The following is a 22,540-nucleotide window of genomic DNA, read 5'->3' on the forward strand; positions in this document are numbered from 1 at the left end:
GAACACTTCTTCATTTCTTGTGGAATATGAGTATTTCATAGAGCACAGTTTGTGACACTCTGCTCTACGGCTAACGCCACTTGAAACTTGCAAGAGTTAGGACGTGTTGTCTACTCCAGTATCTAGCGTTGTTGATGAGTTCCATGCCATCTACTTCTCCATTCCTGTTGTGTTTCTGAGTGTTCGTTTACTACTAACCCACTGGGTTGCTTAATAAAATGCCTGTCGTATTTTCAAGGAAAGATACCTTGCAATTTGAATTCGGAAAGTCTACATTTGATGCGTAACGATATTCACTGGAAGTACACTATTGCGTAGTGGACATGTAGGAGTCATAAGTGATGAAGTTCTCGAGGCTTATTATGTCCTAGTACAAGTACAAGATAGCTTTTTCATAAAACTACTGAATCTTGTTTTATTCGATCGATTACTGTTGAAGTGTGGGGTTGTAGTTGAATTTCGTCATCGTACGTAACTGGAAGTACTGTTTCTGTTCATGTCTTGAACCTCATAACGGAAACACAAATTTGCTATCTGAAATAACCAGTAACAAAGTATGGCAAAGTTAAAAGCGTTAGAAAAGTATAATGGTCCAGTCAACATATGTTGCAAGATGTTTGTGGTATGTGTTCGGTAGATATGCACATAAAAGTTGGTATTGCGTCGCATATTGCTACGTAGCAGTTTATGATAAAACTGTCTTGTACCTTTTTTTTTATAACGCAATATGCAGTCAGAATAGTTAATTCTGTATGGTTTCATGATAACTGCAGACAATATTCACTGCTGCCAAAGATTGCACTGCTAATTATTTCTTCTTCTCCTTTCCTTTTAATATAGTGAGGGTAATCTGTTATTCTTGCAGCCTTGGGGGCTTTCTTTACCTGCCTTCGACAGGGAAGTTAACTTAGAGGACAATTGTGCCGTAAACATATTTAGTTCTGGAAGCTGTCCCTGGGCAGGTATAGAACGGGGAATTGGTATAACACGTACTTAGGGGAGGGTGGACTACGTTCCATAAAAACGGTTTTATGTGAAATTCAAAAATAAATCCTTTTTGGCTGTATAAGATCTGAAAGCCAGGTGAAAACAGAGCTTCAGCCCTTGGGGATAGCCATTACATGCTGCCGTTCCACGGAGGAATGTTCGTTTAAACCGTGGTTATACGGTCAGCTCCCAGAAGTCATGGCTCCATGTGCCTGCCTACGTGCAAAGCTTCTCGTTTGACAAGGTCAGAGGTCTCTTCTATATTATATGGCACCTGAGGTCTAGGACTGTACTCGCTTCGGTGGCACGTGTACTTAAGTAGGAACCATACAGGGAGGGTTACTATGACCCCTAGGAGAGTATGACACGCAAAATCGAAAAAAAGGAAAATATTGTTAAAGTCTTTGATGACTAGTAGTCAAAACGTCCTGTTACCCACGTTCGAACCTCACCACTGTTTAAATTTTGAATAAGATCCTTCAGCAATGATGGCCGAAAACTCCCAGCATAAGAAGTCATCCTAGTTTCCCTAATTTTGTCAATAGCCTTGTGAAAGATACCAGATTACAGAGGTTCAGGGCATTCTCTTGGGATGATAAAGTGCCCGTAAAAGGCGGAAGAATCAGCAATAATCAACGAATGTATAAGGCAATACAAAGCAATGCATCAAAGACTCATAATGTGTATCCAAAAGACATGTGGCCTGTAGCTGAAATAGTGTCATGATGATCTCTCCGCTGGCAAAAGATTCCGGATTAGCCCCCATTAGAATCCCTGGTAGGGGATGCAACCACTAGAAAAAGACTGAACAACCAACGAAAGGATAATATTCTATGAACTGGGACGTTGAATATCAGAAGTTGGAAGCTAGAAAATCTGAAAAGATAAATGCTGCGGTTCAATCTAGTTATAGTGGGCGTCGGTTTAGTGTAATGGCAAGAAAACAAGGATTAGTGGTCAGACTCGCCAGCAGAGTCTTCCGCTCTCTTTGCTGCACGCGTCTGCCCGGCACACCGTACTGCTCTTTCTTGGTGACCACAGCTACTTGCAGTCTGCCGCGCCATACTCGTGTTCACCGGTTTGTCCTCAGCTCAGCTCTCGAATTCAGCTCCCTCTGTTCCCTCTCTACAACGGCCAGATATCGATTATATAGACCAGATGCTTAGCTTGTTATTCGGAAAATCTGCTGAAAAACTATGGTTCCATCCTGATCTACCAAAGTCGATACTTCGACACTGCTCGCTTCCAGTCCAGATAACATACCAAAAGGTTCGTTTCAGGTTATGCTGGTGCAGTAGCGTCATACTTGGCTGGCGCCAGCAGGCCTTGCTGCCCATCATTATCATCGCCTCCACTGTCATATTTTCGCCGTTACTGACATCACTGCCCGTCATCGCCATTGCTGCTGCCAGTCTTCGACCTCGCGACTCGACATCGCAGTTACCACCATCTCAGCATCTTCGCTGCCAGTATTCACCAATGCCACTCATGTTGCCAATGTTAGAACTGCACCAGCCAGCAGCGCTGTCGGCTCCTTGTGCTGATCTATTGCCACCTCTCTCATCAGTAAATATGGATCCAGAGGCAGAACCAGTCACAGCTACTCTAATAACAGCCAGACCAGCACAACAACACCTGCTGTAGCTGTGACCACATTAGCCACATCTGCATCAGCTTCATCCCCGTCAACTCCAGTATAAAGACTACGAACAGTCGTATAAAATCCTGTCCCACTCCATATTTATTATCCTCCAACATATGATCCTCAAATGATCCCTGTAATCCACCTAGTACAGATTTTTTAAACCTATCTCTCATAGCCAACTGCTTTCCCCACTAGCCCCAAACACCAGAACCTAAGGAGTCCACTTCCATCTCACCCTACAGATGTCCTCAAATATATGGATTCATCCTACGATATTCGGCTGACAGATTCTTCCGTCGTAAAACACTTTCCTTCGAAATAAAAAAGAACCTTCCAAACCTCAACGTATCACGACTCATATCCCACAAAGACGCCATCATAAAATCCTCTGATCCTGATCTTCAAACGCATTTACTGCAGTGAGTACCTTCCATAATTTTTGGTCCACATACCTCACTGCTCCCACTCAGCCCATCACGACCCAATCCCTCCTTTGCCCACGAACTCTTACAGCTCTGATCAAGGGGTGGACACTGAGAAACATGAATGGGAGCTAAATTACAACGCTGACTCCTAAATCCGAAAACCCCTTGGAATTCATCACCATTGTGGTTCTACATTCTTTACTCACGTTTTTTCCCGGAGACCCCTCAACCATACATCACATCCACCTGTATCATTCCACAAGCACACACAATGAATCAGCACAGGTGTGCATCTGTCCTTGGGGACCATGTCCATCTCTACATGCAAATTGTCTTTCCTTGGCATAATCATTTCTATAAGCAGGAACATGCAAAGTGTCACACAGCTCGCAGTGTACGCGCGTGGTCCGAAGAGTACCAGGATGAGTTTTACCATAATCCCCTGACCACCAAACTCCTCGGTTTTCAACCCAGTGGGGAATCTGTGGGATCAACTCGATGGGGCGTTCGCGCCATGCATCATCAACCGTGAAACTTTAGAAATTTGTGGTAAGGTCATCGGTCCCTAAGCTTATACACTACGTAATCTAACGTACGCTAAGGACTGTGACAAGACGCCTCAGACCGCCCGGCTACCTTGAAACGTAGTGCTACTGACCACGGCGCTGGAGTCGGCTTGGCTCCACATCCCTGTGGCTATCATCTGGAACCTCATTGGCTCTCTTCCTGGACGTGTCACGGCGGTCCGCGCTGCGGAAAATGTTTATCCAGGCTTTAGAAACATGGTTAGACTAATGTGGCTGGACAGAGTAACTAGCACACTAACAGCATGAACAGGGATGGTGGCTAAAAGTTATCGAAGGCCTCCCTTCCAGTAATTCCAGTTCAGTTGGCCGCGTGTATTCGTCAGCCGGCAGCTACAAGTTTCCTCCTGTAAGCAAGCAGCCACTAGAGAAATGCAGCAGCGCATCCGCCAGTTAGACATTGTATGCCGGTAATCTACCACAGCAACACTAGTAACAGCCTCTCATAGCAATATCAGTTGACGAATGGCATCACAGAATATGACGTCGTTAGCTATCTGTCAACCGAAGTAAGGCAGTATGCAGAGGGAAAGACGTTCTCAGAATCCAACAGTTAGTCGCCCTGACAAGAATCACTACAGAAACTGCAAACATTCTTTTCAGAGCTTCATAATGACACGGCCTAATACTAAAAGATTTTACTTCACTTCGGTTTTTGTGCATTCTTGTCTAGGTATAAGCAGAACTTGATCGTCCTTGTATGACACACCGTCTTCATTTTCAAGAAGGAAGATCCAGGAGTAACCTCCAGAAGTGGCACTTCTCTGTCCATACCACCAACTGCGACTGCGGGAACCACAGACCATGGAGCATCTACTGGATTGTTAACTGTGTCCAGCACTTTGCACAGAAGAAGATCCTCTGCTTCCAGCTACGAGTGTAAATGAAGTTACAAGATTCTGAACAATAGTCGTGTAAATTGATTATTCTTTTTTCAGTACTTTAATGGGTTTAACTATGTATTGCATTCCTTTCTGACTCGGATAAATAATTAAAAACGCTTTGTAGACCTGTTCAATCACACATCTCCCTCTTCAAATCAAATGGCTCTAAATAGTATGGAACTTAACATCTGAGGTCATCAGTCCCCTAGACTTAGAAATACTTAAACCTAACTAACCTAAGCACATCACACACATCCGTACCCGAAGTAGGATTCGAACCTGCTACCGTAGCAGCAGCGTGGTTCCGGACTGACGAGCCTAGTTAACTGCTGTATGGCTTTTACTCCTGCACCTGCATAATTTCTTGAGATATTAAAATGACCTAAAACCTTAATTTTACAACTGTTTGCAAGAAACACCACTGTTCATTAATAAGTTTCTGTAAATACATCGGTAGATAACTCAAAATAAGCACTTTGTATCTCTATTTATTAACTAAACAACACATTGTGTATAAATGTACATATTGGCATTGTTCACAGTTTGCAAAGAGTAATTATACTTTTTGAGTTGTTTGATGTTATCATTCTCCTTTATTATACTTTCAGAGTGAATCAGGAGGTAAATGCAGCATGTGACATATGGAGCTTGATATTTGTTGACAATTAATTATGAACGGGCATGTGAATCAAATGGCCTCATATTCTTTAATTAAAGTAGCGAGTGTAAGTGGTCTACAAGTAAAATATTTACTTCTATCGTTAAAACTATTCAAGAGGAGGCAAATTTCAGTTTATTTACCTTTCGGAAATTGCAATTTCTGGGAAAAGACTAAGATAAATTTGAGTTTGGTAATGGTAAAGAACAGAAATTAATGTGCTGTCCGGGGAAACCTGTCAAGCTGACTTGCTGAACTATATTCCAGCCAGTCAGAATAGAGCACGTCTGCGCATTCTCATGTGAGGAAGATTTCCATGTACTGGCATACAGGAGTCGTAATTTAACTCCAATAGCTAGTGGACATTTATTTATGTGTTAATGATACTGCGAAAATTTCACAATAACAATAATCAACTCGTCCAGGACTATCACATCTGCACTTGAAATACACTGCCTGACAAAAGATTATGGTGCCTTCTGAAGACATGGTAGGATGGCAACGTAACTTTGTACACGTACACACCAGCGGTGCTTCTGTATATGATTATGCACTGCACAACAGATTTAAAGGATCACTTTTTCGGTACCCAGTAGTTCCTAACCATTGCTACGCTTAGATTTGAAATTTGCCTCAAAGGTGCGTACAACCTTCCTCTATAATGGAGCCAAAGCGAGGCCCCAAGTGATGTCACTTTCGGTCTCGACGAAGCATCAAACAACAACACCTAGACACATGCGGAAGAAAGGCCACAAGCTAGAAGTTCATGTGAGCTGTAAGGTGGATTAATGATGTCACACTGGTACCAAAATTTACCACAGTTTGCCCAAATGCCACCGTGGACGTGACATACGACCAGAAGGTCGTCACAGCCCCTCATCCACATTTAACCCCTTCCTTTGACGCCTCTGCCATGGAAATCAGAACTGCGATACCAAGCGCTGACACCACACTGTTTAATAATGGGTGGCTGGGCAAAACATACCAGACACACAGCCACTCAGAATTGGCCCGAGAAGGGCGCTGGCGGTGGCATAAAATGCGTCACTGATACAACCCAATCCCTGGTGCGTCGGTTCCCATACATTTAGAAGTCCAAAATGACAGTTAGCAGTGCGATAAGAAACAGCAAGGCGTTCCTCACAACTTTGGACACTGCTGTCACCCTCCGTCGTTCAAACCCTCCCCTCATGAGGTGTCAGCTGCGTCTCCATTGAACGTGACCGCACCCGCCTGGAGCGCAGTGGGACCGCAATTTTTGCTCTCGTTTACTGCGAACTGTCGTTTTCGATCGCGAAATGTGTCGAAATCAACGTCCCACGAAAGTGGTAGTTTCGTTGACGTCCTTTATACCACCTCCTGAGGCATTTTAGTGCTCATTCTAAGAGGCGATGTGCCTGAATTGTTTCCCCCAACCACTCATAGGAAAACGGCGTAATTTCAAAGCTGTGTGTCGCGGATCTCACCTCTGTCACAGAGGCACAAAAGAAGCGGTGAAATGAGAGTAAGAGGGGAAGTGGCGATGTTCCCATCGCTTGATAAGTCCTCAGTGGCACTAGGCGCAATTGTGAGTTTTGATGCCAGTGTGACATCATTAACGCTCCTATAGCTCACATGAACTTCTGAGCTGTGGTCTTTTTTTCCGAAATGTCGACACCTTGCTGTCTGAAGTTTTGTCGAGCACGAGGACGACGTCACAGAGCGCACCGTTTGCTCACGTCTTTGAGCTAAATTTCAAACATAAAGCGTCGCAAAGGACAGTAATTACGGGGTATCGAAAAGTTATCCTTTAATTCTTTTACCCGGTGTAGTTGCAATTCTCTGTGATTGGTAGAGCTGCGAGCAGACTGCCTCAAGTTTGTGCATCGCTCGTGATGTTACCATCTCCGATCTGGTATATAAGGGGCAATACGAGGATGAAATGTTAAATGACCGAAGTGAAGGACTAGAGATAAAAAGTACTCGTATCAGACAGCGTTATCAACATCTGTCAGAAGTTTAAAGCTACCTACCTCATCGTGGGGCTATATTTTGCTGGCTGGTCATATAGTGTAATATGCATATTTGTAGGGCATTCATTTGCGATGTTGTCCCGAAGTTGGTCTACTTGAGAACGCCAGGGTAGTCATTACTAAGAGTCCGGTCAACCGTGTGTCATAGCCACAAGGAAGAAACTGAATATTATGCGCCTGGCACATCCCCGTCCCTTCACCACTGTGCCTGCCAATCAAGAACAAATAATGGGAACCCTGCAACACTCTGTGTCGACCCACACCTTAGTACGAAATAGGTGCTGCCGGACTATATAATTTTTTTAGTCTTCTGACTGGTTTGATGCAGCTCGCTCGGAGTGCCACTTGCAATTAATTAAAGGGTGTCTTAATCATAAGGGTTTATTCACTAGTAAATTTTCTTATTTTACGAATAGGCCCCTATTATTTGCTGGCTGCATTCCTATCTCTGTCTTCCTCTATAGTTTTTGCGCTCCACAATTCTATCTAGTGCTCAGGAAGTCATTCCCTGATGTCTTAATAGATGTCTTATCATCCTGTCCCTTCTCCTAGTCAGTTTTTACCGCCAATTCCTATCCTCTACAACTCCGTGTAGAACCTCCTCATTAACCACCTTATCAGTCTACCCAATTTTCAACATTCGTCTGCTGCGCCACATCTCAAATGCTTTGATTGTCTTCTGTTCCGATTTTCACAAAGTCCATGTTTCACTACCATACAATGCTGTGCTCCAGGCATACATTCTCAGAAATTTCTTCCTCAAACTAATCCCTATGTTTGATACTAGTAGTTTTATCTCGGCCAGGAATGCCCTTTTTGCCACTGCTAGTCTGCTTTTGATGTCCTCCTTGCTTCGTCTGTCATTTGCTACTTTACTGAATAGGTAGTAGAATTCCTTAACTCCATCTACTTCGTGGCCATGAATCCTTCCTTACTGTCGTCTTCTTCGTGATCTCAAATTATAATGTTAAGTTTCTCGCTGTTCTCATTTATGCTACTTCTTATTGCTTTCGTCTTTCTTCGATTTACTCTCAATCCATATTCAGCATTCATTGATTGTTCATTCAGTTCACAAGATCATGTAATTCATCATCATTTTCACTCAGGATAGCAACGTCATCAACAAATCCTTTCACTTTGTATTTTAATTCCACTCCTGAACCTTTCTTTTATTTCCATCATTGCTGTGCTTCTCTTGGCCAGGAATGCCCATTTCACTGGAACTAGTCGGCTCTTGATGTCCTCCTTACTCCGTCCGTCACTGGTCATTTTCCTGCCTACGTAGTAGAATTTCTTAACTTCATCTACTTCGTGACCAACAATCCTGATGCCAAGTTTCTCACTGTTTTGATTTCTGCTACTCCTTATTACTTTAGTTTTTCTTCGATTTACTGTCTATCCATATTCTATACTGGTTAGACTGTTCATTCCGTTCAGCAGATCATGTAATTCTTCTTCACTCTGACTCAGGATAGCAATGATATCAGCGAATCGTATCATTGATATCGTTTGACCATGAATTTGAATCCCACCACTGAACCTTTCTTTTATTTCCGTCAGTGCTTCTTCAATGTTCAGAGTGTTCAGGTGTGAAAAACAACATCCGTGTCTCACAGCCTTTTTAATTCGAGCACTTCGTTATCAGTCGTATTATTTCCTCTTGGCTCTTGTATATATGTCCTTATAGCTCAGCACTATTTTTATCAGAATTTCGAACAGCTTCCACCATTTTACATTATCAAACGCTTTTTACAGGTCGACAAATCCCATGAACGTGTCTTGATTTTTCTTTATTCTTGCTTCAAATGACAACTGGAATTTCAGAATTGCCTCTCTGGTGCCTTTACTTTTTCGAAAGCCAAACTGATCGTCATTTAACATATCCTCAATTTTCTTTCCCTTTCTTCTTTTTATGATGTATATAACTTGAATGCATGAGCCGTTAAGCTTATTGTGAGATAATTCAAGAACTTGTCAGCTCTTGCAATCTTCCTAATTGTGTGGATGATATTTTTCCGAAAGTCAGATGGTATGTCGCCACACTTACATATTCTACACAGCAACGTGAATAGTCGTTTTCTTGACACTTCCCCCAGTGATTTTAAAAATTCTACTTGGAATGTTATCTATCCCTTCTGCCTTATTTGATGTTAAGTCTTTCAAAACTCTCTTAAATTCTGATTCTAATAGCGGTTCACCTAGCTGTTCTAAATCGCCTCCTGTTTCTTTTTCTATCACATCAGACAAATATTCCCCCTCATAAAGTCTTTAATATACACTTTGCACCTATCCACTCTTTCCTCTGCATTTAACAGTGGGCTTCCCATTGCAATCTTAGTGTTACCACCTTCAGCGAAGAATGTTTTGGTTTTTCCGTACGCTGAGTTAGTCCTTCCGACAATCACTTCTTTAGTGATTTCTTCACATTTTTCATGCATCCATTTCGTCCTAGTTCCCCGGCACATCCTGTTTATTTCGTTCCTCACGACTTGAATTTCTATGTTCCTGAAATTCCATAAACATTTTTGTACTTCCTTCTTTCGTCGATCAACTGATTATTTCCTCTGCTACTCGTGGTTTCTTCGCAGTTACCGTCTTTGTACCTGTTTTTCTTTCCAATTTCTGTGACTGCCGTTTTTAGTTATGTCCATTCCACTTCGACTGCACTGCCTACTATTCGTTATAGCTGTACCTATAGCCTTAGAGAAGTTCAAGATCATTTCGCTGTTCCTTAGTGCTTCCATATCCCACCTCCTTGCGAATTGATTATTCCTGACTAATCTCTTAAACTGTACCTAGCCTTCATCACAATGAAATTGCGATCTGAATCTGTATCTGCTCCTGGGTACACCTTACAATCCAGTATCTGGTTTCGGAATCTCTTTTTGACCATGATGTAATTTTACTGAAACCTTCCCGTGTCACTCGGCATTGTGTTCAGTGATGAATCGTGGTTCCCCACCACCCCGCTTGACCGCCGTCGTCGAGTGAGGGAGTGAAGCAACGTATGGAGAGGCACTGCAGTCTTGCTCCTTGCATCGTGTTGTGGGAAGCCATCTGGTATGATTCCAGATCACGGTTGGTGGCGATTGAATGATCACTGAGGGCGTAGTGTACGCCATACGCTGCATTCTCACGTGTTACCTCTCATGAGGCAATTTGCGTTGTAATGTTTTTCTAAATGACATTGCTCGTCCACAAATATAACGTGTCTCTTTTAACAGAGTGCGTGATTATGATGTACGCATGTGTTCAGCAGGTTCGTCAGATCAGTCCCCGAGTGGAACAGGTAAGTACGTCATCTAGCTTGGCCGTCGCCACACTGGAAGTTTTGTCCTGTTGCTGACGTCCACTATTCCCTGGTGCTAATTCCAAGTTTTGTCCTCCTCGATGTCAATCATGGCCCGTTATCGCCTTGCAGTGGCGCTGCGCTTGGCTATCCTATTGCTTAGCACGCTGTTTATGTAGTGGGAAGGTACCATCAGAGCTGGCACAAAGCACCGAATGGGGTAAGACTTCAAATGTGGCTTGAGCCATTGCATCATGGCACAAAATGCATTGACAAACGTTTTAGAACGGTAGGTATACCCAAAAAAGAAAGAAAAATAGCAATTCCACAATAATTTCACAATAGCAAAATAGGCAATTTCAGATGCATTTATCCTTAGGTACGTACAACGCTTTCTACGTAATCCTTCATGAGTCCTAAAGGCAAGAGATCCATTCTGTTGTAGCCTGACAGTGATTTCTTAAGTCACGGCTACGAACAATGTAGCAAACTTATATGAGGGTCGCCTTAAGTCGGTGGCCGAAAGTCGTCTGCAAATAAAGTGAATTCAGTAATGATGGACGGTCAGAACTGTCTTCAAGAGCAACACACACATAGTCTTAAGTCCAGACTGGCGAGGTAGCAGTCATGTAATACAGGATTTGAGAAAAGTGCTCGTTGGGCCTTGAATTTTGGGTTTATTTATAACAGCATTTATTAATACGACATAAAACTTATAGCAGAAGCTTGGCAGTTAGTATCAAATAGTAATCAGCCCAGAAACAATTCACACTTAAAAATGTACGCAGCACAAATAATGCAAGTACTCTTCTCGGGCTTGCTGTCGGATCCTACTGCGCAAATCACACGATAAACCCGGGAACAGGATTTGCAACACATCGTTGTGGAAGACTGAATACTCACAGCATAAATAATAACGTATTGTAAAAAGGTACAGAATTTTCAAACAGTAATCCAATTCAGCCGTGGTGACATACAAATGGTCATCAACCTGGAACAAATGAATATAAATCATAGTATTCAGAGTACCAGTCCACAATCACTTTATTACTGTGTAAGCGGAATAATACAGTGTGCTAAGTGAACAAATACCATTATAAGAACTACACTCAACTACTAAGAACCTCCAGCTACCTATAAATACTACAGACAACAAAATTACACGGAGCTAGCTAACATACCGACAAGACGGCAGCACAACATAGAAAAACTCACGGCTCTGCACAGTGAATGAAACCTAATACAGAAAGCACTCTTTTATTCCCTGACAGTCATGCTGTCCAGTATATATTTCACAATTTTTAACTGGTACACTGTGTTCGCAAACACAACAGCCACTGTCTGCCTTCACTGGTCCCAACATTCGCCGCACAGTTACTTCATACTGACAAATCCTATCAGACACGTGTAAGTAGACGGACATAAAAACACATTACAGCAATAAGTAATATCCAGCATAGCTTATCTGCTGTCGCTGCTGTCTTCTTCTGGACACCGATAAAAGGCACTGTCAGTTGTCAAAGTGAGTGATATCTATTTACATCCCACGTTCACTGTTGTGACTCTCCCCACACTGCACGGCGCCACGGCACTCCTCGTTGCAGTCTGTTTCCGTTTCCGTCTCGCTTTCTGGCAGTCATTCGACTACTGTGAACTGCAGACTGCCTTGACTACTTGGGCCAGCAATGCCACACCCAAACCAAAAGTACCCAGTGCCCCAGCACAACCGGGAACCCCTCCCCCTCACCCCAATGAGGTAGTGCCTGGCGGTTTCCCGGAATCTGAAGCTCCGCCAACGGCATTGCAAGTGAACTGCTATAGCAGAGTGCTGTACTGAGCACGGGTCGTGTGAGTTCTTGTATGTGAATATTCGATCTGTCCTGACGACACAGGTAACTGGGAGAGCGAAGGTCTCAGAATTACTAGTGAAGTACTGCTGGTTCTTGATCCGTCAGATGCACGGCACATGTTCTCAGTCAGAGACACGGTTATGAAATTCTACCGTACGCTTCGTCACATCAATTAAAGATACGCTGAGTAAATTACAGTCCCTCATATTGATATCTGATGTATGTAGTTGGAAGCATTCGTTAAAAGGTTATTTTATGGCAGAGTCGCATCTGGCAGTTTATTGATTTTAAGGTGGGAGGAAGGAGAGTACTTCAAAAATTATGATATGGAGAATTTTTGGTTTTAATGTACTGGATCAGCTGTTCTCAGAAAAGCTTGTGAAACATTTTCTTGTCCTATTATGGACTGCCGATTACACGCAGGAACAGATTAATCTGAGAGTCAGCTTTGGGTAATATTTGAAAGTTGTGATTTCAATTTGTGGTTTTAATGAATTACGTGAATGTCATTATGAACCTTCTTCCTGGTTAACTCAAGAGAACTTTAAATTTACACGGCACAAATATATCTACTTGTTGTAATTAGATGTGAACCCATCGACGTCTACGCTGTCAAAACTGGTAGATCAAATAGCATTCTTAAGTCGGACCATTAACGCTTCATACGGCTGGGATAACACAGTAGACCAGCAATAGCCACACACCACCTGCAATGCGGCTCAACTGCCAGTGTCAAAGAATTCCTTATCCTTGCTAGGCAACGGTGGATGAAGCAGCGTGGAATAAAGGAGACTATTGAAATAATTAAAGGCGTAAACATCACGAACTGGCGGGACTGGTGCAAGATGCCGATGGTCTGACTTCCAGCAGTTCCAGTCAAAAGAGCTGTGTGATACTCCCAGCCAGCATCTCTTCAAGAGCCGGGTACACCAGCATGACAAACAAGAGGGCACATGAGAACTGCAGTACCTATTGACACCTTGCTGGAGGAAAACATTCGTGTGTTGCTAAAGCTGCACAGGCAATAGATCACCGTAAAGCTACCCCTACACAGGCATCTTTGCTTCGAACTGTCGAGTGACAAACCAAAGTGTGACATCGATTGTCACATGGTAACCGAAATAAAAATGATACATAATGAAAATCATCCCCACAACTCAGCAGTTAAGTCGTCCTGAGGAAAGCCACTGCAAAGGTGATCGAAACGGTAGCTTCAGTATTTCGTAAATGCGACCTAATACTAAACTGGATTTTATTTGAACTGACTGTTGCTCGCTACGATTAAGAAGTGGTTTTGGGTTCACTTCTATAAATCAAATACGTTATTTAGAAGATAACTTTCGAAACTCAAATGTAATGCAGCAGAATGACAGTGTAAATTAAGAGGACAAGCAAAGCGGTTGACTCTGACTTCAGTTACAATATAGATGTAGTCTGCCAAAACAGAGGAAAATTAGGGACGCTAGGCATGCAGAGATGATGAGAAAAAGAAAGAAACAGAATTACATTCGAACATATGATATCTCACTCAGTTACACATCAGAAATATAAATACCTACAATGAAAATTATGTACATACAGTGGTGATTCCATTCTTCTTATGATAACTCTAACTACGACATAAGTGTCTTACCAGTAGGTTTATTGTGAAAGTACAGTGTTGAAGCAGAATTTGCGGAAATTCTACAGCAGTATTAGGTCACGAACACTGTTGATCACTCACGCGTAATTTGTGAGACCGAGTCAATAACGAGAACATAATGTTTCGTTTTGCTACACTCTTTCATTAAAAAAATATTTAATGCTGAAAGGGCTCCATAAAGTGGGTTTAATGTTACAAGGCCGTAACAGGAACTAGCGCAAAATAAAAGCGCGTTTAATAAGGGAAGTATGCAATGCTTGATTAGAAGAATGCTTCTGTCAGATAATTACCAAATACTTTTTATGAAAACGAAGTTATCTGATATATGATACCTGTTACGCTTTTAGGCTTAAACATTTTGTCGACAAATGTCTCCTCATGAGCTGTAAAAGCTCTGTAATTTACCCTGACGCATTAATTTTCAATCGAGGACTAAAAGCGCTCGAGAAAGTGATATCAAAACAGTTCATTAAAAAAAGGACAAGGATGTAATTGCGCATGCTTTATAGCATCGTTATATGAATAGTTGAGAAAGAATTTTTTTCCGAAACACTCGTTCCTTTAGATGAACGCATAGAAAAACATTAAAATCGAAAGTGCCAAAGAAAGTCTGTTTACATCTCTTTATAACTACACTACGTTAATAATTGAAGACTTGCAGACAGTAAAAAACTAATTGCAAATGGAAATAACTTCTGAGTGTCCCACAAATTCCGTGGAAACTAAATGCTTTTCAATTGTAACGTAGCATGTTGATGTGAAAATACTCAAGAGTTTAATGTATGTTTATGGTGGGAGCTTTAACTCAGTTCAAGAAGGAATCGAAAGTATTCTGCACATCATTACTGGAGAAAGCATCCCTGCATTGGCTTGACATGACTGAGAACTAATCCAAAGCAGATTATCGGAAGCTGAGTTAATCCTACTTGTTCGACCGAGATTTTGACTGCGCAATGTGTCGTCGCGTGGAAAAATTTTCATTGTTTAGCTAACCTAGAATATTAACTTATTAGTGTAAATTAAGAAGACGACACATAATCAGCTCTGTTCTACAGGTTTTTACAGTTGTTTAAACTGAGTTCATGTACTGTGTCGAAAAATTTAGTTTCCATGCCAGTTTTCACTGCATGTGCCATTTAGATCCAAGAAATTCTGCAAGTTTCATCACTTTATGGGCCTATAGCCCGTGGTCTAGGGGTAGCATCTTTGACTCATAATCAAATCGTTTTCGGTCCCGGGTTCGATCCCCGCCACTGACTGCTTTTTGATAAATAATCAGCCTTGGCGCCCGAAGAGTAAGCCTCATTCTGCCAACGGCCTTGTCAAAGAGGGCGGAGGAGCGGATACAGGTTCAGGTCACTCTCTTGTCCTAGGGGTGGGAAATTGCCCCTAAAGGCGGAAGAATTAGCAATGATCAACGACATGAGGATGCAGAAGGCAATGGAAACCACTGCATTAAAGACACGTAACGTGTATCCACAGGACATGTGGCCTGTAGTTGAAGAAGTGTTATGATGATCTCTCCATTGGCAAAAGATTCCGGAATAGTCCCCCATTCGGATCTCCGTGAGGGGACTGCCAAGGGGGAGGTTACCATGAGAAAAAGATTGAATAATCACCGAAAGGATAATGTTCTACGAGTCGGGGCGTGGAATCTCAGAAGCTTGAACGTGGTAGGGAAACTAGAAAATATGAAAATGGAAATGCAAAGGCTCAATCTAGATATAGTAGGGGTCAGTGAAGTGAAGTGGAAGGAAGACAAGGATTTCTGGTCAGATGAGTATCGGGTAATATCAACAGCAGCAGAAAATGGTATAACAGGTGTAGGATTCGTTATGAATAGGAAGGTAGGGCAGAGGGTGTGTTACTGTGAACAGTTCAGTGACCGGGTTGTTCTAATCAGAATCGATAGCAGACCAACAACAACAACGATAGTTCAGGTATACATGCCGACGTCGCAAGCTGAAGATGAACAGATAGAGAAAGTGTATGAGGATGTTGGAAGGGTAATGCAGTATGTAAAGGGGGACGAAAATCTAATAGTCAGGGGCGACTGGAATGCAGTTGTAGGGGAAGGAATAGAAGAAAAGGTTACAGGAGAATATGGCCTTGGGACAAGGAATGAAAGAGGAGAAAGACTAATTGAGTTCTGTAACAAGTTTCAGCTAGTAATAGCGAATACCCTGTTCAAGAATCACAAGAGGAGGAGGTATACTTGGAAAAGGCCGGGAGATACGGGAAGATTTCAATTCGATTATATCATGGTCAGACAGAGATTCCGAAATCAGATACTGGACAGTCCGCCTTTAGCCGGGGAGCAGCTCGGACTTGTTTACGTCCCGGCTGCGAACGTTCGCGGAAGAAGCGGTGTTTACACCGTCGTCAATCGCGTGTGTTACTGTTTGAATAGAACGCCATGGCACATAATTTCCGAAAAACCACGATACAGTTCACGTTCTGTAACGAGTATGCACGACCGAAGGCTTTCGAAATCGAACGTTTCTTGAGGGACTAAGTGCAACTTAATTACACGGAGATCATTGGAATTCATTTATCAATCGTGAGCAGCACTCTTTACGTAAAGATGATTGACGACGCAGCATGCGATAGGATCATTGAAGCCGCCAAACGAGGATTCCAGTTCCGACACTCCGATGGTCATATTGGCGAAGGTTTAGTCGCTCATTCGGGCCTGGGCGTGCGTACGATTCGAGTCTTCGAGCTGCCTTTCGAGGTACCAGAATCATTGGTCACTGAATCGCTCCAGCCATATGGCAGAGTTATCAGTCATACGGCCGAACGTTGGGCAAGTTTTAGCACGTATCCAGTGCTCAATGGTGTCCGACAGGTGCGAATTGCCCTTACGAAACATGTGCCATCGTACATCAACATCGGCGGCTGTCGAGCTATTGTCATCTGCGATGGACAGCCCCGGACATGCTCCGGGTGTGGTGGTGAAGGACATCTTCGATCTGCGTGTATGCAGAGGAGACTCGTGCAACTCCCTAACGGAGACCTCCAGAATCCGACTACACCAACGTCACTGCCGATGACTTACGTGGCGGCGCTTCGTGGGGAGGTGACGCCGAGGTCGGAACGCACTATCGAACCGACGCCGCAGTTGATTGAGGCGCCTTCGGACCCCACTGACGAAGGAATGGCTCCGACAAACCTCCAATCCCAGACATTACAGGTGGTGCAAAAAGAGGTTGACAGCGTCACAACAGGCATGGAGGCAGAAGTGGAACGGCCCCAGGGCGTTGTGGCGACGGCGATACTGCAGGAGATACAAGATTCACCGACACCAGAGGCCGAGGTGAGGGCCCGCAAACAACGCTCGCCAAAGCGCCGCAAGAAGCGCCGACTAAACTCTTCGGAGACGCTATCTTCTCTTCTTGGAAGCCCAGAGGAGACTAACACTATGGACCTGTCTGACTTGGAACCACAAGCTTCCGATGTCGCAGACCATATGAATTCGGACAGTGAAGAGATGTCATGTCGCTCAGACGACGCATCCGCTCAGGGGCCTGCTACCCCTTCTGCGGTGGAGTCTAAAGCTGCGAAAGAACAACAGCTGTCACTCATCAATGCTGCACCGGAAAATTTGCAGCACCACAATGATATCAGCTGGTATGAGCAGGACGATGAAATCACCGATGCGGACCATTCTACTGGTGGGGACTCGCATCCGTCTGCATCTCAAGAAACCTAATACCGCAGGGACTCGTCCGTCGGGCGACCCTCTGCGGATGTGCAAAGGGACTGTCGATACGGTGCAACTTTGTCATTTTAACATCATGTGGAGATGACAGCTACTCGGCCCCAGGCATACAGAATAGGGACAGTGAATGTAAATACCATTAGATCGCCCGTTAAACAGCAGTTTTTTAGGGACATGATATACGCGTCGAATGTGGATATACTGATGGTACAGGAACTCTACATTCCTGAGTTCCAGGAAGTCCATGGCTACATCTCCTACACCTCGCCGCACTCGAACAACGACAGTGGAACGGCAATATTGGTCCGGGACGGGATTCCGGTTCGCGACCTGGCTTATCTACCTTCGGCACGAGGACTGGCGATAACTGTTAATGGAATTCGCATTCTCAATGTTTATGCCCCTTCCGACACCGACAACAGACGGGCGCGTGCGAGATATTATTCGGAAGAGATTGTGCCCTTATTTACCGGCAGATTCGATCATTTCATTATAGGTGGTGACTTCAATTGTGTTTTAGCCCAAAAAGACCAGACTCCACATTACAATACCTCTCGTGAATTGCATGTGCTATGCCGGGATCTGGAGTTAAGCGACACCTTGGACATGATTCATAGGAACCGTGAGGGATATACTTTTTATACCAGTCACTCAGCGAGCAGACTCGATCGAATATATGTTTCGGTTGGCCTACAGGATAAGGTGATCGACGCGGAACGATGGCCTGCGGCATTTACTGATCATCTGGCTTACATTTGTACCATAGCACTCCCTAGGCAAAGTGTGTGGAGAAGCCGCGGGACATGGAAGCTCAATTCGTCACTTTTGGCAGACACCGAATGTCGTCAGAGAGTCGAGGAGGTATGGGCCACATGTCAACGCCGTCTACCAACATATACCTCGGTGCTTCAATGGTGGCTCGAGTGTACTAAGCCGGCAATAAGAAGAGCGCTCATACAGTATGGTCGGGATAAGACGAGATGGCAAAGAGACACTCTTGATTATTATTACACCATGCTTCGTGAGCTGTCCTTCCAGGTGCCGTCTCCAGAACATCAAGCGGAAGTTCATCGTGTCAAGGCACAAATCCTATCGATCACGCGACGACGACTGGGTGGCATCCCAATACGGGCACGATGTCTCGACACCATCACTGGGGAACGTACCTCGATGCACCATGTGTCGCGGGAACATAAACGTTACCGCCGGTCATTGGTAACAGTGCTCCACGGTTTAGATGGCCGTCAACTGACAACACAACAGGACATGGCAAATGAATTTTTAGAGCATTTCCGCCACCTCTATGCCGGTACACCGACGGACCGTCTCGTGGGGGAAGAGATACTGCAACATCTGGTAACTACACTGACAGAGACGGATAAGGCAGCGCTTATGGAGCCACTCACAGAAGACGATATAAAGGTGGCACTCAAAAAAGGAGCGGCCCATAAATCACCAGGGCCAGATGGGATTACGCTAGAGTTTTATCGAGAATTCATGGACATGATGATGCCACAGTTGGTGTCGATGTACAATGAGGCGATGCTTCCGGACATGCGCCTACCGTCGGATTTTGTAACGGGCTTTCTTCTTCCCATCCCGAAGATGGCGGGGAGTCGCAATGTTAATCAATATCGGCCTCTCACTATGCTAAACACCGATTATAAAATCTTTGCAAGACTACTAGCGTCTCGTCTCAAGCTGGCGATATCCAGGACAATATCCCCTGATCAGGCTTGCCTAGGGGTGCGAAGCAACATCTCCTCGGCGTTAAGTGAATACCGTGACGTTATCGCCCTTGCGGAAACGTGTAAAATGCGAGCAGCGATGATATCTGTGGACTTCGATCGTGCGTTCGATAGGATAACCATGACTTCTTGGCGTCAGTCATGAGCCGAATGGCGATTCCACCTGTTTTCATCTCCATCGTTATGAGGCTAATACGAGGGGCTACATCGAAGGTGATTGTAAACGGCCGGGAAGCGGGCTCGATTCCCATTAACAGCTCAGTGCGACAAGGGTGCCCACTCTCCATGATGCTGTTTGCGGTAGCGCATGAGCCGCTGATGTGTGTTATGAGGCGCTCACTTACTGGGATAGTGCTTAATGAGAACTCTTTCGTTTGCCGCGCATATGCGGACGACATGATCCTCCTTGTCAGATCAGGACATTAAGTGCGTCAGGCTGTTGAACATCTAGACTCTTACGGGACGGCGGCAGGCAGTGTCGTTAACATGACGAAATCCAAAATTATACACATTGGACGGGGTCTGGAAGACGTATCGGGACCGTTTCAGACGGTGGAATCGCTGAGATGTCTGGAGATTACATTTACCCGTTCACTACGGCGGTGGGCGGCGGCGAGTTCTCGGCGGCTTCTGCAGAATGTTCGTCTGACGATACGCAACAACTCACTGAGAGCGTTTGACATGATCCAACGTTTGGCATACACCAACGTTCACACAGCGTCACGACTGCCCCATTTAGCGCAGATCCTACCAATACCGAAGGGTATTGCAGATCGCCTCATGGCTGCCTTTGGTTACTATGTTAGTACTGGGATGTTATTTAAGATCAAATATGATACGTTAACGCTACAGTTCCGGAACGGTGGCCTCAACCTCACAAACGTGAGAAACAAAGCTCTGGCGCTTTACATGCGAGCGATGATACGAAATTGGCAACAAAGAAGGCATACCATAACGTCAGCTCTGGTAGAAGTACTTGTTCCGCCTTCGTACGAACCCCCTATTGCGATGGGCAATATTTCGCCTTCTCTTGCACACATTGCCTCGTTTCTTGTTGATTACAGTTATGTTCGTCTGAAAGTACCTTCGACGAGAATACCCACGACTCGGGAGATCTATAGATGCTTGATGGATCACCATGGCCGCAATATAATGGAATTCAAATACACGTCGAGTACGTGGAACCACATTTGGTGTGCAGTGCATACTCCATTACTGTCAACAGCAGCGAGATCGATGTGGTATATTCTTATAAACCGTAAACTTGTGACCAGGAGTCGATTACATACAATTCATATGGTCGATTCTCCTCAATGCACCAACTGTGGACTGTTAGCAACGGAGGAACATGGTTTAATGTGTGGCGCAGCGAGGGACGTCTGGATGCTGACGCGTCGAATACTGGCCTTCCTTCAGCGCACTAACTACACAGAAATCACATCGGATGTACTTTTTCTACCGGACAAGACCTTTTTTCCCAAACAAAAGACATATGCGGTCAATTGGATCGCTGGAAATGCGACGAAATATTTGTTTTCGTACGATATTAAGTCCGTGATGGATTATTGGATGTATTTACAAGAACAACACGAGCTCATACGGAGTCATACGAAATACAGGACTTACTTTTCCAATTTTTTAGGAAGTGTTTTTCACAATCCTCCCGATAGCTGGGGGGTCCGCCCGTGACTAGGATTGTCATTTACTTTATTGCTGTTACACAAAAAAAAAAAAAAAAGGTAGCATCTTTGACTCATAATTAAATCGTCTTCGGTCCCGGGTTCGATCCGCGCCACTGACTATTTTTTGAGAAATAATCAGCCTTGGCGGCCGAAGACTTCCGGCATAAGGAGTAAGCCTCATTCTGCCAACGGCCTTGTGAAAGAGGGCGGAGGAGCGGATACAGGTTCAGGTCACTCTCTTGTCCTAGGGGTGGGAAATTGCCCCTAAAGGCGGAAGAATTAGCAATGATCAACGACATGAGGATGCAGAAGGCAATGGAAACCACTGCATTAAAGACACGTAACGTGTATCCACAGGACATGTGGCCTGTAGTTGAAGAAGTGTTATGATGATCTCTCCATTGGCAAAAGATTCCGGAATAGTCCCCCATTCGGATCTCCGTGAGGGGACTGCCAAGGGGGAGGTTACCATGAGAAAAAGATTGAATAATCAACGAAAGGATAATGTTCTACGAGTCGGGGCGTGGAATCTCAGAAGCTTGAACGTGGTAGGGAAACTAGAAAATATGAAAATGGAAATGCAAAGGCTCAATCTAGATATAGTAGGGGTCAGTGAAGTGAAGTGGAAGGAAGACAAGGATTTCTGGTCAGATGAGTATCGGGTAATATCAACAGCAGCAGAAAATGGTATAACAGGTGTAGGATTCGTTATGAATAGGAAGGTAGGGCAGAGGGTGTGTTACTGCGAACAGTTCAGTGACCGGGTTGTTCTAATCAGAATCGATAGCAGACCAACAACAACAACGATAGTTCAGGTATACATGCCGACGTCGCAAGCTGAAGATGAACAGATAGAGAAAGTGTATGAGGATGTTGGAAGGGTAATGCAGTATGTAAAGGGGGACGAAAATCTAATAGTCATGGGCGACTCGAATGCAGTTGTAGGGGAAGGAATAGGAGAAAAGGTTACAGGAGAATATGGCCTTGGGACAAGGAATGAAAGAAGAGAAAGACTAATTGAGTTCTGTAACAAGTTTCAGCTAGTAATAGCGAATACCCTGTTCAAGAATCACAAGAGGAGGAGGTATACTTGGAAAAGGCCGGGAGATACGGGAAGATTTCAATTCGATTATATCATGGTTAGACAGAGATTCCGAAATCAGATACTGGATTGTAAGGCGTACCCAGGAGCAGACGTAGATTCAGATCACAATATAGTAGTGATGAAGAGTTGGCTGTAGTTCAAGACATTAGTCAGGAAGTATCAGTACGCTAAGAAGTGGGATACGGAAGTTGTAAGGAATGACGAGATACGTTTGAAGTTCTCTAACGCTATAGATACAGGAATAAGTATAACGCAGTAGCCAGAACAGTTGAAGAGAAAAAGGACCTCTCTAAAAAGGGCCATCACAG

General features: G+C 44.1%; 1 non-coding gene across 1 annotated transcript; it reads left to right on the forward strand.

The window, feature by feature from the left end:
* Positions 1-1,276: 1,276 nt before the first annotated feature.
* Positions 1,277-1,384, forward strand: LOC126268519 (U6 spliceosomal RNA). Its single transcript, XR_007549134.1, has one exon. It is a non-coding gene; the product is annotated as a U6 spliceosomal RNA (small nuclear RNA).
* Positions 1,385-22,540: the final 21,156 nt, after the last annotated feature.

This window comes from Schistocerca gregaria, chromosome 4 (genome assembly GCF_023897955.1).
Source record: "Schistocerca gregaria isolate iqSchGreg1 chromosome 4, iqSchGreg1.2, whole genome shotgun sequence".
Taxonomy (NCBI): domain Eukaryota; kingdom Metazoa; phylum Arthropoda; class Insecta; order Orthoptera; family Acrididae; genus Schistocerca; species Schistocerca gregaria.